Source organism: Larus michahellis, chromosome 2 (genome assembly GCF_964199755.1).
Source record: "Larus michahellis chromosome 2, bLarMic1.1, whole genome shotgun sequence".
Classification (NCBI taxonomy): domain Eukaryota; kingdom Metazoa; phylum Chordata; class Aves; order Charadriiformes; family Laridae; genus Larus; species Larus michahellis.
The window spans coordinates 43615130-43632211 of record NC_133897.1 but is presented as its reverse complement, the minus strand read 5'-3'; positions in this window follow the sequence as shown (position 1 = coordinate 43632211).

Sequence of the window (17082 nt, the reverse complement as noted above, 5' to 3'; positions counted from 1 at the left end):
TTAGTTCTCACTCTATCACTGCTTAATTTCCTTAATAGCTTCTTATGATGGATATGCCAATGAAATTGAAGTCAAGAACTTCAGAGCAGCTTTTGTTGCTATTTTTCTAAAAGACTCAAGAACATTTGGAGATCCTATGATGTAGTAAAGGATACAGCTGGTTCGTGATTGAAATTAACAATAAAAGAAATATAAACACATTTGATTTTCTGATAGCCTGATTTTTGTTAAATTTTCTAGTCTAGATATCGAACTTAAATCCTACTCCTTGAATATTCTCCATGCTGACAAGGCAGTAGGTGTTACAGTGTGTTAAGCTCTCCTGTATACCAAACACAGGACCCAAAGAGGCAGTACCTAAACACAGAAAGATGAGTATATGAAGAGGATAATATGCAACTGATACCTTCTCTCTATAATTTTGGGACTCCAAGGGCATGAGAGGAGGACATGAGCCCCAACTCATCAAATTAAGAGGATCTTACATTCTCTCTGCCCGCTTATGCCATCCCTTTAATAAACTTCATCTATTTTGGAGCCAGCTAGTGCTTGATTCCACTGAAGCCAAGATGGACTCTCTACGTTTGCTATAGCCATACCCTTTTGGCTATAGGAACAGCCTGGGAGGGATTTGCTGTACAGGCTGGCTGTAATTCTCCAGCACGCAGCAGCTCTTTTGCTCCAACAAGAAAAAGAAAGGGATAATACAGAGGCTGAGGCTCCTCAGGCTTCAGAGAAAGAAATCTCTTTTGTACAGCAAATACCTTCTGCAGTCATCTATGATCTGGAAGGAAAACCTCCTGTTTGTGACAGAAGTGCTCAAATATATTAGTGAATTGTTTTAGAAGAGGTGTATCTCTTGACCTTTGAAATTACAAATAACTGAATCTTGCAATTAGGGGAGATAGCACCACCTCACCTACAACTGGGTGTTTTAACACACATCAGCTAAGAGTATTTTTAGATCAAATTGGAAATGTGGAGAAAGCCTGAAGCTGACCAGAATCATAATGCAATGGAAAACCTTACACAGACACCTGTTTCAAAGCAATCCCTGGCTCAATTGGGAGATCAAAGAGTGTCAGCTACTGCTGATAAGCTCAGATAAGCCCCTGGAATTCTGGATGCTTTGCAGATCCCAAACCTCTTAACACGAGAGGGTCACTTATCACAGTTTCTTTTGGGTCTCCTGAAATTAACTGACGAAATTTCACAGCATGTAAAAGAGGATAGCTTGGGAATAAGCGCTGCATTCCTTTTCCTCAGGCCAGCACGCTCTCCCTCACAGGCTCGTCTCCCAAGTGCTCAGTGAAGTAAATTAAAGAGTAAGTTGAATGGTTGTTCTTATTTTTATTTCCCCAAGAATTAGTGAAACAACAGCTAGAATACACACAGACACAGATAGCTAGAATGAGAGTAACTTATCTGTGAAGTAATTTCTGTGTCTCTCTCTCTTCTCTGTCACATACCTGGTGACAAGACCAACCAGGGTGCCGATCAGCCACGTCGCTGATATTGACAATGACAAATCCCTTTCACAGCTCAGACGAACCTCAAATAAATTCTCTCAAGACACTGGCAGGCATTCTCCTCCTTGCTCTGTCACTCATGGTGAAGGCTGAAAGGCTGATCAGAAATTAAGCAGGGGCATTGCGGAATGGAAAAAATCTCGCTTGATGGGGAATAAGTCAAGACTATAAAGTGTATTTAATTCCTTCTTTTTCCTCCTTCAGTTTTAATTAGGATTAAAATGTCTCTGGCAGATATTTTGGGATTACTTTCATTTTCTTGCACTATGTATGAGCTTATCTGCTTCACATTATCCTAAACAATACTGGAGAATTAACTACTGGCAATAAAACTGTTGGAAGGCAAACACATCCCAACAGAAAAATCCACGGCTCCCTTCATTTCCCCACCCCTCCAGAACATACGCATATCAAAAGTTTGCCAAAAAACCTCACCCGAACATCCACACTCTTTCCCACAAACGTACTTTCATTTGATTGTAACAGAGCCCTGTTTCTGTTGCAAATTGTAAGCAAAAACAATGGCAAGAAGCAGAAGCTCTCTTCCTCATGGTTGAAGTCTTGGCTGGTCAGAGCCTGTCAGGCGTTTATGGATGGCATTCAGCACTTCCCAGAACCAGGCACATTGCCTCTCAGTAACATCTAACATTTCATAAATACAACAGAACAAAGAAATCAGGTCATCATGAAGAAGAATCAAGTGCAACCTCAGCCCAAAGCTCATAGTGTTTTCACTTGCACAGCCATTCAGATAACTCCTTGCTCCCGTCCTCTGTTCCTCTCCTAACAGATTCTGCTTGGCCACTGGTGCGCTTCACAGTACCTGGCTCTGGGTCGCTATTTAAAAGCCAAAACTTTGGGCCACAATGTTGGAGTAGCAAGCAGCAGGATTGGATTCTAGCAAGAAACAGGACAAAACCTAGAGGAGCTGTGGCATGAGCCACCAGCAGACACAAGCACATCTCCACACAGCAAAGCACTAGGGCTACCATGAAATATAAACGTTGAGCAGTAAAAAGGGAAAGGAATAGGGAAAAGCTCAGAAGCAACAGTCTATGATTGTGCAAGGGAAGAAAGGAGAATTTTATTATAAACCCCTGTGAGGACCACTTTGTTCCAGACAGTCTTCACAGCTGGGTGTAGTTGTCATATGCCGGTAGCACCTTGAATTAACTGTAGGAGAGTACCAGGCTGTGACATTAATATTTACCCTTAGGAGCTTTTAATCTGACACAATTATACAAAGGTCCACAGTAGGACTTGTTGTTGCTCTGGACCCTGCAAGGAAGGTTGGGGCTGTGCCCCAGAGCAGTCTCGTATGGCTGCACGGATTGCATGCCTGACTGCAGCGTCCCTTCCAAAGCACAGGTGACTCCATATGCCCCAGTCAGCAAAGAGGTGCCCATCCTGTCTTGTCTGACAGGATACGTTTAGCAGGCAGGACTCAAGCAGGGGGTGTAAGTTTCATTGAGGCACGTGTTGCTGGTAGATTTCAGCAGGATGAACACCTAGAGGCAGTCACTATAACTATGGCTATAAAGCGGCATAGGCAGAGGCACCTCTTCAGCACTCTCAAAGACAGAGAGGGCTCCAAAGATGTTTGGGACACCTTCACACTTGAGGATATTCAATAAACTTGTTTGCCAAGATGAGGCCAGGCACCACAGGATTACAGTATCTGATTATATGCTTTGATGCGAGATACTAAACCAAATGGAGAAATGAGTCTACTCCAATATGACAAGTTCCATATTCCTCTAGATTTATCATTTTAATAAGGGAGATTAACTTTTCAAAGCACGTTGTCCAGAATTTGTCATGATGACTGATGATGCTTCTGTTGATTTCATAACAAATTTTGCATTTAAAAAGCATTTTATAATCTTTTGTGCCAACTCTGGAGCTAGACGCTTGCTTATCCAGCTACAGCCGCAAGAACTAGTTTCCCAAGGACAGTCTTCAAGTTGAGTTATTTTGAAAATATGTCCCCACGTTTGTGGGCAAACTGGATCTGCTGGTTGGATTGTATTCATTCTTGTGAAGCGCAGGTTGGTCCAAGCCTTTCTGTGAAGAACATCTTAGAACAAACAGAAGTAAAGAGGGAGGGAAGATTCAGTGTTTACCTTTCCAGGTAAAGAGTAGAATGATAAGAGTAGAGTGATAAGGCTTCCATTACAAGAACACACAGTACATGCTAGTACTCTTGGATATTAAAATCCAGCTTACTGTTGTGCCTTAAGATTTTGCTTCTTGACAAACAATCTACTTTTTTATTTCAGTAAGGTAACATTAAAACGATCTGCAACTGCAGAAATCCATTTTAAGAATAATGCATGAGACTCAAAATGTGAAAACTGAAGAGGGAAGAGGAAATTTTCAGACAGTGAAAGAGAGTGTCTGAATTAGGAGAGAGTAAAATCTAGCCACTGCAAAAACATTAGTAATAATTAATATTTGTACAACAGAGATGGACTCCTTTGGACGTTCTCTTAATTGTAAATTAACCCGTTAAGCAAGAATTGAGATGATTCGCTGCTGGTCTCATTTGGCCTGAGAAATCCCAATTCAACTACACAACAACTCTTTGGTTGCTCACTATAGCTGATGCCAGCAAAAGCTCAAGCACTGAAAAACCCAGACAAGACGCTTTTTGGTCTCCCAACACACATGTTCACCACAGCTGCTTATCTGTGATATGTTCCCAGTAAAAATCTCATTAACCTAAATGCTAGCAGAAGTCTGTTTGGAAGCTCCTGGCGTGTTGGCTGTTTTGCTCAGGATGGAAAATTTCCAGTTGTGAACGTGCAGGCAGTACTACTTAAAAATATCAAAGTGATTATATCATCAGGGTGAGATGTCTGTTTCCCATGTTGAGCTCTCTTGTCCCCTAGGTCCTCCTCCTCGCCAACAAGGGCGCCATGAACAAGTCATTTGCTTTGGAAATCACACACAGATCTGGAGGAAAGGAACTTGCCAACAGGCTGCTGAATAGAGGAGCTGTTGAATGAAGAAAAACTCTCAAGAAATATCTGCCATCAAGCCATGGCTCCCCAGTGGCACATCTTTGCTACAGCTATTTATATCCTGTGTTTCTGCAAGGCCAGTTCAGAAAAGTTAGGTCAATTTGCCTTGAAGCTCTTCTTTAGTCAAGCATCACACTTTACTTACCTTAAAATGAAAGAAGCTTGTAATCATATGTTAGGATGTTTTTAATCCATTGTTCTTAGTGTGTTTTAGCAAAAGTGTGAAACTATTCTCTACAAACAGAGGACAAGCCATAATTCAGAGAGGTCAAGACTTAAATATCCAATGGCTCCAGGGCTTTTGGTGCCTAATGAAAGATGCTTACAACTCAGCCTTCAGAGACTTGGACAGCTGGTACTGCAGGGCATATTCAGGGAAGCACAGCCAGCCTTCCTAACCCCAGTGCATCATTCAAGCTACTCGGACACATCGTCTCAAAAAAAATCAGGTGTTATTTTTCCCCCTCTGCCAGCAGTCTTTACTCCTGCCTTACCAATACATTATTCACTACAATTCCCACTGCAAATTCATGATGGTATTGACTCTTTTTTCTTCTTGTTAGTGCAGAAAAATTAAGGCAAAGCGCAGACTACCTGAAATCCTTAATAGATTATTAAAGTCAGCAGGCATGCCATGGAAATTTTCACATTACTTAGCCTCTTTTGTAAACCGAAGGCTAATATGTGACCCAAACAATTAGAGTCTGTGAACTTTCACAGGCAGCCTGAAGGCAGCTGTAGAAGGTAGGACAGAGCAACAATTTTGAAAGAGCAGCAGGCAGTCAAGCACTGTCTGTCAGAATAAAGCTTCTTAGTTCATTAGCATCAAGAGGGAATCAGATAATTGGAGTGCACTTTCACATATATTCAGCTTTTGAAAAATGCATTTAAGCTAGGGTATTTTCTCTAAGGCATGGTATCACACTGCTAAAATAAATCGGTTTTTTAGTTCTTGATCTTAGTGACGGAGGAGAGAAATAGGGGGAGGTAAGTTTTCCCTGTAACATCAGCCCACTTGCACTGGAAACAGTCCTAAGGACCATGAATGAGAAATGTCTGTTTTTCATTTACCTCTGCTCGGCATTTTCAAAATAAGGAGGCAAAAATAAATAAAATAAAATCAAAAGCAACAGTGAGTAGGGAAGGGCAAAGCAAGCAAATGGAGACTGAAACATAGGAAAGTGTGGGGAAAATCGCATCAGACTTCAGTAAGTGTTTCTGATGCAGTATTACAGCTCATTTAAATCAAAGCCTTTGAAGGGTTTTCTGGCAAATGCACCATGTAATTTCTGTAATAGTGAAACAAAAGTTAGTTTAAAACAAAACAAAACAAAAAGCAGCCACTACAGTCACATGAAGCCAGACCTGAATAAACAAATTCAACAATATAGTGATTCCTTCCAAGGAAAATTAGATGTCTCTTTTATCCTTTGTGCACTGTTTAACTCAGGCTTAGGCAAAACAGAAAGTTGAAAGCTAGCTGATCTGCTGGCCTGGTTACAGCACAAATCTGTGGGACAAAGAACAGGTTTCTGAGCTTATCCTATAAGGGGCAGGGGGGAAAGAAGAGCTAAGCAGCATCTCCCCCTGACAGCTAAAAAGGGCAAGATGGATCTTAATCCAGACAAAAATCAGTGTACAATATGTCATGAGAACGCACCTGATAACTCATTTTAGAAATCCGACGCTGACAGACAGTGCACGTGTTGACACACACCAAACCAGATGAGGTAAAACAAGGAAGACGATGTGTGGAAGGTAAAAATAAAAAAAAATTTAAAAGATTAATTTACACTTTTTTCTTTTTAAATAATATATACAAATAATAATATAAAATAATACTTTAATCAATATATTTATTTATATATATATAATTTTTTTAAAAAATAAAAAGACTAAAACATGACTTGGGGCCACTTCTCTTGTATGCTTACCCTCTTCAGAGGCAGGATTCAGGAACCTAACATGGAAGTGCCCCAATGAAAGCCCACTGCAGAAATACTGGCATCTGGAGATGTAGTTAGTCATCCAGAAAGCTCACTGACTCAGTCTACAGACAGATTACAGACCAGAAATCCCAGTTCACTAGAAATATTTCTACTGAATTAAACCAACGTTCTGAAAGGTCAAAGGAGATTTTATTTTCATAAATATATACATATGTGTGCATGTGTGTGTATGCACACACACATATGTACACAGCAGACAGTTTCATCTCACTGCCACTGCCTCTAATGGGTTATTTTATGATAACCAATACACACGTCTTCCTCAGAATATGATATCAATCATAGAATCAGGTTCAGGTTGGAAGGGACCTTAAAGATCATCTAGTTCCAACCCCTCTTCCATGGGCAGGGACACCTCCCACTAGACCAGGCTGCTCAAAGCCCCATCCAGCCTGGCCTTGGACACCTCCATGGATGGGGCATCCACAGCTTCTCTGGACAACCTGTTCCAGTGTCTCACCACCCTCACAGGAAAGAATTTCTTCCTAATGACATACTGTGATTCACACTGTCATGATTGGACCACAGAATATTCACTGAAACTTATTTTCTACCAATGCCCTCCACCACTGGCACAACAGTTAAAGGCAATAAATACATAATTAACATGCACCCCTTTGACACTAATGAGCTAAAATACTATTTGCATACCTACATGGTCTCTTACATGAGAACACCCAGGTCCTCTAAAAAACTTAAAAGATTGTTTCCCGGTGCCCCTAACTAACCAAAATAATAATGAATTCTTCAAATTTACCATCCTCTGCCAGGTATTTCTGGATAAATAAGTCTCTATTTTTTCAGCTGAGAAAAGCTAAGGCAGTGCAGCATCATTGCATACAAATGCCTACTTATAGCACATTAAGCTTCAAATTTACACGAGTTTAGAATATTATAACAAAAGGGAGCCACGGGACGCATCCTGCTATCAGCTACAGTAGTTCAAACCTGCAATGGACCCAAATGGAGCTTCTCCAGATTTACACAGGATTAACACAGGCAGAGTCTGGTTCATTTTCTTGATATCATTTCCACATGGTGAAATTAGTATAGACGAAAAAAGTTTAGGCAAATTTCATGTATAATAAATTGCATTTTTATTTCTTCCAGTAAGAGAGATGCTATAAGGAAAAGAGTACATTTTATATACTGTACTAGCCTGGGTGAAATGAATAATTTAACTGAAGAATAATTGTATAAAATAACAATAAAATACAGATGTATGCTCAGACAAGTGTTTCAAAGGGATCCAATAGCATAGTCTATGGAGAGAGATTACTTTTACAGCCCTTAAGTCCCACAGGCCTTGAGGATGTTTGCTGAGGGCTGTTTTTCTTAGCCTTTGCACACCCTTGTTGTTGCTATCCTTCAGCTGGATAAACAGGGTTCCCACAACACCCAAAAAGGATTGGATATTTGAAGTATAAATGCACTGAAGCGGGAATCAACAGCGACAGGCTGAGTTACCAGCTCTGCCACCCCACCCGTAGCTGTGTGATCTTGACCAAGTCACCTCTTTTTCTGTTTCTGGTTCCCCTTCCACCTTGACCATCAAGATGGTCAACAAAATGGGTCCTTGTCACTGTGTGTCCTGGTTCTGTTGACACTGATGATGGTTCATTAGGTAGTCAAGGCTTACCCTGGGTGGCACACTGCAAGAGCAATAGGGATCAGCAGTGAATAGCAATCTGTGAGGATGCTCATGTTCACATCTGGGAAAGCTACATGTTCGTAAGGAATCTAACCATCTAGAAATCTGTGTTGCTTCTTTGTATTGTAGTAAGAAGGGAGGTGTGGGAAAGATTTACTCAATCCAAACAGGAGAAAGGGGGAGATACTAGGCACTAAAACCTTCTTTTTCAAATCCCTCATTTTTTATTGCAATAACCTAGTATCTTTAATTTGCACACATGCAAATAAATCATCTTTCACAACAACCCGAGAACACCTGTTTTCTGTCAAGGGAATGCTAGATATCTCTGGCTTTTCAGGTTTCCTTTTCTTTGAGCACGGTCACAGATGTCCCCAAATCCCACTGATTTACCTCCTTATTGGTTGCCTTTCCTCCAAAACACAGCACATACAGATCTGCCTCAATGTCTTTGTACTAGACACAGGTTACAACACAGCCTTTTTACTGCCTTAATTGGATTTTTTAAAAAATTAAGTACTTTTTAAACTGGATATTTTTGCCTGATTGCTAAAGGTTGCTTTGCAATGTCACCTACATTACATGTACTTACAGATCATATTCAAGACTAACATTATAGTTGTGTATGACGGCAACATACACTGTGTTAAATCACCCACTGTATCAACAGCAATCCTAAACAATTCAATCCTAAACTCATTTAACAGTAGGTATTGACTGCCCTTGTTGGAAAATACCATCACTGGCCAATTTCTAGCATCTCACAGTAGCTGCAACTGTCTTAGAGTGGGCTATAACTATGATAGATGCCTGAAGCCTGGAAGGATGAGTATTAAATGGAGGAGTGGTTTAGTTTTCAATCTTTGGACACTTTTGATGAAGTACTAATAAAAATGCTGTAATACAGGCTTCACTTGCAATTCTTCTACTATGGAAATTTGCCTACTGACAGCTTGATTAAAAATATCATGACTTTTCTTTACAGCCTAGATCAACCTCGAGATGAAGGGCTTAAAAAGAGAAAGCTATTTTCTTACCCGGTTATAGAGTCAGTCTGATTTAGGTAATTAAAAGTGGGGAGTAATTAATCCTGAATTCTTTGCACAGTTTGAGGAAGGAAAAAAAGAAGTGCTAAATTTATTATTTAAACTCAAGGTAACAAGGCAGTGCGGATGAAAATTTCAGAAGAACTTTTATAAACAACAATTATCTTTTGGTTAAGAAGGGTCGAGAATACACATTGGTGAAGAAATCCCCAGGAAAGACCAGAACAGAGTGATTTTCACATGATTTAGCTTTTGTGGGTTTCTACACAGTGAACAAGATAATCAAAGCCAAAGATATAAATAAAGTTATTTTTATGCCTGCACCTGGCTCTCCTGAAATATCAAGACTATATTTCTCTTGTACTGCATCTCTGTTTTAACACAGTGCCTTTTGGTGAAGTTATTCTGTTGTGGGGTCTCTATAGCTGTTTTTGTTCTGCAGCGAACATCACGATTGTTCCCTTGTTTGCCTTTGTTCTATTACTCCTGGCAAAATTTAAAACAAACATTTTCTCTTGGTTTAGGAAAAGAAAAATTATTATTAATAAATTTTTGAAATAGTTATATGCAATTATTTGATATTTCATTTTTCAGTATCAATCATTTACAATGTTATTATTTATATAGTTTTTTAAAAGTATATGTTCTAGTTTTCTTCTCTTCACAGAATTTGTGAAAAAAGGAAGAAAGATACAGACATTCCTAGTTCCAGGGTAAGACAATTGAAATTTATACCTCTTAGCACATTTTAAGGAATACAGATAACAATAACAAAATTTCCGTATTAGCAAATAGATTTAGCTAATGATTTTATGAGTACAGATTTACAAAATAGGATTAAAATCAACTATTATAAATTAAAAAAGCTATGGCTTGCTCAGGAAGATCCAGTTTGCTCAAAGCTGAAAGACACCTGCAACTGTTATTACGCTATAGGCCACTCTGGAGGCAGATCCTCACTAGGGAGCCTGGATCTGCTTGAGAAATGACATTGGCATTTCCAAAAACACGCCCAATCTGTGGGAGTACCACTGCTGGACCTGGTGAGGGATGACCATCCATAACGCACCTCACTTACATTCTTTTTAAGGTTGCTGGAACAGAGTGAAAGTCCAGGGTAGGTGGATTTTAATATCCAAGTAAATTTACATTTTGCCTATTGGGAAAAAAAAAGCATTTACAGTAGGGTTTTTTTGTAAGCAGACTCACTTGAACTATGAAAAGACGTATTCGTTGTACAGATTTATCATTATCTTTACTATTAATGCTTCAGGGCAAACACCATATAAATATGTTTATCGTCCATAGGTCATTACTATAAAATGATGCAGTTGTGTTCTGCTAAACCATTAGTTAATGTTTCATCAACATACTTTTACATGCACTTTAAATCAAGTTGTTGAAAACAGTTGCAATAAATTCCTAAGCCACAAGTGGTCATAAAACCATTTACACAGACACAGCATATTCTACTGTTCCTGGTCCTCTAAATCATTCAGGTCATATCTCCTGAACCCTAGAAAAAAAACACTTTTTAGTCCTAAAACATGCCCAATGGATACAGGGCATTTAAGCTTTAAAATAATCCATTATGGTGGCAACATATATTTTATTTTTAATAGGCTCAAAGTGAACCTTAAAAAGATTTAATTAATTAGAGACATCCAAATTAAAATATAAGTGTATTAATAGACTGACTATCCCATAAATAGACTAACCCATAAAACCCTGGATAACAATAAGGGAAAACTCCATTTTTTGAAACCTGAATAGATAATGAGAACAGACTTTGGCCTGTTTGAGAGCCTGGTTGACAGAGTCCCTTGGGAGGCAGTCCTGAAGCGCAAAGGAGTCCAGGAAGGCTGGACATTCTTCAAGAAGGAACTCTTAAAGGCAGGGGAGTGGGCCAACCCCATGTGCCAAAAACCAAGCTGGTGGGGAAGACCACTGGTCTGGCTGAACAGAGAGCTTTGGATAGAACTCAGGGGGAAAAAAGGGTTTATAAACTTTGGAAGAAGGGACAGGCCACTCAGGAGGACTACAAGGAGGTTGTGAGGTTATCCACGGAGAAAACTAGAAGGGCCAAAGCCCAACTAGAAATTAATCTGGCTACTGCAATAAAAGGTAATAAAAAAATTTTCCTATAAATAAATTAGGAACAAAAGGAGGGCTTAGGGATAATCCCCATCCTTTATTGGATGCAGGGGGAAACATAGTGACAAAAGATGAGGAAAAGGATGAGGTACTTAATGCCGCCTTTGCCTCAGCCTTTAATAGAAAGACCAGCTGTTCTCCAGGTACCCAGCCCCCTGAGATGGAAGACCGGGAGAAGAATGAAGCCCCCATAATCTAAGGGGAAATGGTTAGCGACCTGCTACACCACCTAGACACACACAAGTCTTTGGGCAGGATGAGATCCACCCAAGGGTACCGAGAGAGCTGGTGGAAATGCTCACCAAGCCACCTCCCATCATTTATCAGCAGTCCTGGCTAAGGGACAGGGAGGTCCCTGTTGACTGGCGTCTAATAAATATAATGCCCATCTCCAAGAAGGGCCAGAAGGAGGATCCAGGCAGCTACAGGCCTGTCAGTCTGACCTCAGTGCCAGGGAAGGTTATGGAACAGATCACCTTGAATGCCATCATGCAGCATGTACAGGACAACCAGGCGATCAGGCCCAGTCAGCATGGCTTTAGGAAAGGCAGGTCCTGCTTGACTAACCTGATCTCCTTCTATGACAAGGTGACCTGCTTAGTGGATGAGGGAAAGGCTGTGGATGTTGTCTACCCAGACTTCAGTAAAGCCTTTGACACTGTTTTCCTACAGCATTCTCCTGGAGAAACTGGCTGCTCGTGGCTTGGACGGGTGTACTCTTCGCTGCATGAAAAACTGGCTGGATGGCCAGAAAATCAATGATCTGGATGAGGGGATCGAGTGCACCCTCAGCAAGTTTGCAGACTACAGCAAGTTGGGCAGGAGTGTTGATCTGCTTGAGGGAAGGAAGACTGCACAGAGGGATCTGGACAGGCTGGATCGATGGGCTGAAGCCAACAGTATGAGCTTCAACAAGGCCAAGTGCCAGGTCCTGCACTTGGGTCACAACAACCCCATGCAGCGCTCCAGGCTTGAGGAAGCGTGGCTGGAAAGCTGCTTGGCAGAAAAGGACCTGGGGGTATTGGTCAACAGCTGGCTGAATAGAAGCCAGCAGCGTGCCCAGGTGGCCAAGAAGGCCAACAGCATCCTAGCTTGTCTCAGAAATAGCATGGCCAGCAGGACTATGGAAGTGATTGTCCCCCTGTACTTGGCACTGGTGAGGTCACACCTCAAATACTGTGTTCAGTTTTGGGCCCCTCACTATGATACAGACGTGGAGCTGCTGGAACATGTGGGTGACCACAGCAGCGGTTGAGTCCCCATCCTTGGAGATATTTAAAACGTGTGTAGACGTGGCACTTAGGGACGTGGTTTAGCTGCAGGCTTGGCAGTGCTAGGTTAACAGTTGGACTTGATGATGTTAGAGGTCTTTTCCAACCTAAACGATTTTATGAGTCTATGATTATAAAAGCTTTCCTTGTATGTTTTCAAGCTGTTGCAGAAAACGTTTCCCAATTAAGCTAAAAAGTCAAATTTAATTAAAATTCTGTCTAAATGTTCTGTTTACTTTTAGCTACAAAGGTTTTGCACTACAGAGAAAAATATAGTCCACCATTACCAAAATCAACTGCTTTAAAATTTATAAATGGAAGGTGAGAATAGGCAGATACACTGAGAACATTGCGTTTCAGATTTATTGCTATATTTTAAGGCTATGAAAGAATGATATGGCATTCTCACCATCCAAGAGGTAATTTCCAATTCAGTACATTGTATTTTAATCAATAAATAATCACAAACAGAAAAGGAGATGATTTCTCATGTAACTAGCCACCGCTGGGCTCCAGGGAGCAGCTTACCTTCATGGGTGCTGAATACCATAAAAAGTAAAACACCGAGAGCTTTGCAGCAGGAATGCATTATCCCACCATTTTGAGGTGAGGTTTTGATTTACAGGAAGAAGAAAAAAAAATTATAGTGTTTCCTGATAAATGTTAACTTCCTGTCTTAAACATTTATTATAAGACATTGGGAAAGAAAAATAAAACCGTATTTGTGTTCTTTTACTACCTGCCATTTCAAATAGTGTCCCATGCACAAGCTATTTCCTAACTGGTTATCAGCTCAAGGAATTACTTATTTTGGGGTAAAATAATGGTATTTGACCACTGCATGTATTTTGCATTATTCCCACCTGTGTCTTCAAACACTTACATACCAAGAACAGGTTAGACTTGCCTCACTGGTGTTACATAGAAATAAAGCACTCTGGGAAAGAGGGGAACCACCTGTGCATCCAGGCACAGCCTGGAATATGGCATCCTTTAAATGTGAAAACACCCTCCAGGAGCAAAATCTTCCCCAGGGGACAACTACAGCAACGTCCCAGAAAGTTGCTTCACTTGTTTCATTCAACACAAATCACCTAAAATAGATAGCTCTGCTTCTCCTGGCTGGGTTGCCATGGTAGCCCCGCGCTCCCTGCTGTCCTGAAATCTACCTAAGGAGGATAGGGAAGCGCTTATGCAGGTAACATGGAGCACAGAGCGGTATGCTGCAGCAGCTTTCCTCAGGCTTTGTGCGGAGGTACCCAGTGTGGCGATATTCAAGATTGTTTCAGAGAAGATGCTGCGCACCGCCTTACTCCAAGCCATATCTGGGCTGAGCCCTGGCCACCCAGCCCTCACCTGCCCGACACCCAGCTCCCCGCAAGCTCCAAGCCATCTCTGTGTCTCCAGCAACAGTGGGCTGAAGGGCTATCACAGAAAGAGTCCTCACTAAGCTGACATCCGTGGCAAGACTTCAACAGAGCCTACATTTCACCCGTGCTCATGGACGAGAGGTGGGAGGACTGAACAGGACGCAGGGCAGATGAGTAGTTACCAACAGTTACTCTATGGCCTCCCACATAAAGAAGAAGCAAAGCTGCTAGAAGGAGACTCCATCTGCTCCTGGCACGGAGCAAAAACATAAATAACACAGTATGGCCAATGTTATCCAACGCAGCTGTTAGATCAAAAAGAATCCTAATATTACAGTATTTGGCGATCTGCACATAATATTTAAGCAGAAGATGATCCTAAAGAATTTCTAAATTTAGTTTTAAGCTAATGTAAACTTGAATATTTTATCTGTAAATATAGAGAGGGGAAAAAGCTACTGCAGCATTTTAGAAAAAGCGCCCTGTTTGGTATCATTGCATAGCAGCATTTTACCAGAATGGATCCGCATACCTGTACGCAGGCAGACTGATGTAAGTAGGTGGCAGAGGGCATTTCCCTCGTGCACTTCAGATTCAGCCTCATCGCTCAATAACCTGCTTGCACAGGTTGTTTTGAGTAGAGTGGCAAGGACTCTAGGTGATGGCTGAGAATTTAAAATCAGCTTTGTTAATCTCTGAGCTCCTGAACCAGAGGAAAAAATCCCAAACTATATTATGCAAATACTGTTCCCTCTGAACCACATTTACTGATGAGCAAGGACAGAAAGTGCTGGTTTTTTATGAAGTAGCCCAAATCCCGTGCTGCAATTCTTCCCGTAGCTAGCAGACTACAGCTGTGTCAAGTCATGGGATAACCAGTTACTCCAAATACTATGAATGACGCAATATAGGGCAGGGGGGGAGGGAACAACAACCCCCAAACAAACCACCAACCAAGAAAGGGAAAAGAAAAAAAAAAAAAAAAAAGACAGACCGTCTTTCCCCATTTTAGAAAAAATTACCCTTCAGGTTAGCATATACAAGAATATCTTAAAGCAAAAATTGCTTTTAGAAGATCTTTACGTTTTACAAAGAGCTGACAAATACTGCTTCATGTTTTCCTATCCAGATACACATAATGTGTCACTCTCTAAACATCACTTTGAAAGACCTTGTAATATGGGCTTTGATTTAGCAGAGCTGTTAAGCGTGCAGGAGCCCATAGGTGTATACATAAGGGGTGGGTTTATTATTGAAGATGAAAAGGACATACAAACAAGAGCTTTGCTGAACTGCAGCTGTAGTGAATTCTTTTCAGAAACTGCTGCCTAACAAGAACATTAAGTGAGTGATCTTTTCCTCTCTGTCTTTTCCCTCTCCATTTCATCAGAATTTATAACCTTTGATTAGAAATGAGTGACTAGTGTTTCTTTGACAGATTTGAACTTTTGCTTTATGTGACTAATTTGTATATAGCTTCTGCTGTTCTCTTCTAAAAGACACGCATTATTTTTTTAGCCCTGCCTGGGGGGAAAAAAAGAAAAAAAAAAAAAGTCAGACTCTTCTGATCTATTCTTTAACTGCAACTACCAGAAAGAGTTCTGCAAACAATTATTCAGGCCACTGGTAGCTATTTCTTGTTGTGCTTATTCTAGCCACCAAAGATCACAACAAAGTAAGGTATTCTGTGAAGTACATCCAAAAGTTTTGTCATGCATGGCATGCTTTTAGGTGGTCTAAGAAACACACAGAATCTGCAAGCGATGCAGTACAGAGCTGCTGACTTCCCAGGAGAGGAAGGGTGGGAGCATACCACTGTGGTGGTTTTAGTCTCAGAATTCCACATTGTTTTATATTGACATTCGTTTCCACTATGTGGGATTTCTTTGCTGTTTTGGGTTTTTTTGTGGATTAAAAAAAACCCACAACCACCACAAAAACAAAAACCCACACACCAAAACACCTCAAAGAACCACAAACAAAACAAAACAAAAAAACCCCAACCCTTCACCCCAAAAATACCTCAAACCCAACCAGATTTAAGGTTGATAGGTGTTTTCATCACCCTCATAGACACATTTTCCATTAAATTTTACCCCAGAACTCCTGCATCCCTGTATAGGGTTACTGACAGGCACATTTAGAAGTGTTTCAGAAGTATACTTATATTTTGTTTTGAGGTATTATTGGTTCCTGATGCGTTGTTTCAGTATTGCCTTCCTCACTGTTCCTATCTGTGATTTTCGTTCTCCACTGTAATGGCCATGTAATGTATAGTGTCTTTTGTTCTTTTTCATTTTCTTCCTAGAAATTACCAGTTGAATTGCAGTAATTCACCATGTGAAATGTTTATTTTTAGTGCTGACCCCTTTAGGGCAAGAACATTTGCTCAGGCACAATCAAGAAAAAGCAGATGATGATACACTCAAGACCTGTAATGGAAGTACCTGTTTATACAGTGACACATCACAATTTAAAGACACATTGAGAGCAATTTGTGACCCAGGGTCGCTCACTACAACAACGGAGCTAGTGAAAAGCAAGGAGCAAATCTAGACTATGAGGCTACAGAAGAAATACTCCCAATAATATTGAACTTTAAATCTTCAGTGTCTTCTAAAAAAAGAAAAGTCATTGTGTTGCCTGATTTGGATCCCTAGGAGCATTAAAAATGGACTCAGCACTAATAGAAGTAGCAGACATCTCATCGGGTACAGATGCCAGCGTCAGAAAAGGAAGGTACATTTGGAAAGAAACCAGCAACTAATCAGGTGTCCCGATTTAGACAGAGCTTCTGAATGAATGCTTGAATGAGAAGACTTAGAATGAACTTCTGGAAGAGACAGCTAAGCTGCCACTAGCATTAACTGCCCAGATTGCTTTCTGAAATTCTCTGACCAGCTCAGTTACGCCTCAGAGTAAAACACCGCAGTCTTCCCCCCAAACCACCTGTTGCTCAGTTGCCAGGTTCATTAGCACAAGCAAGGAAAATCTGCATTTCACTTCAGCAAGACAAATCTCAGCTTGTC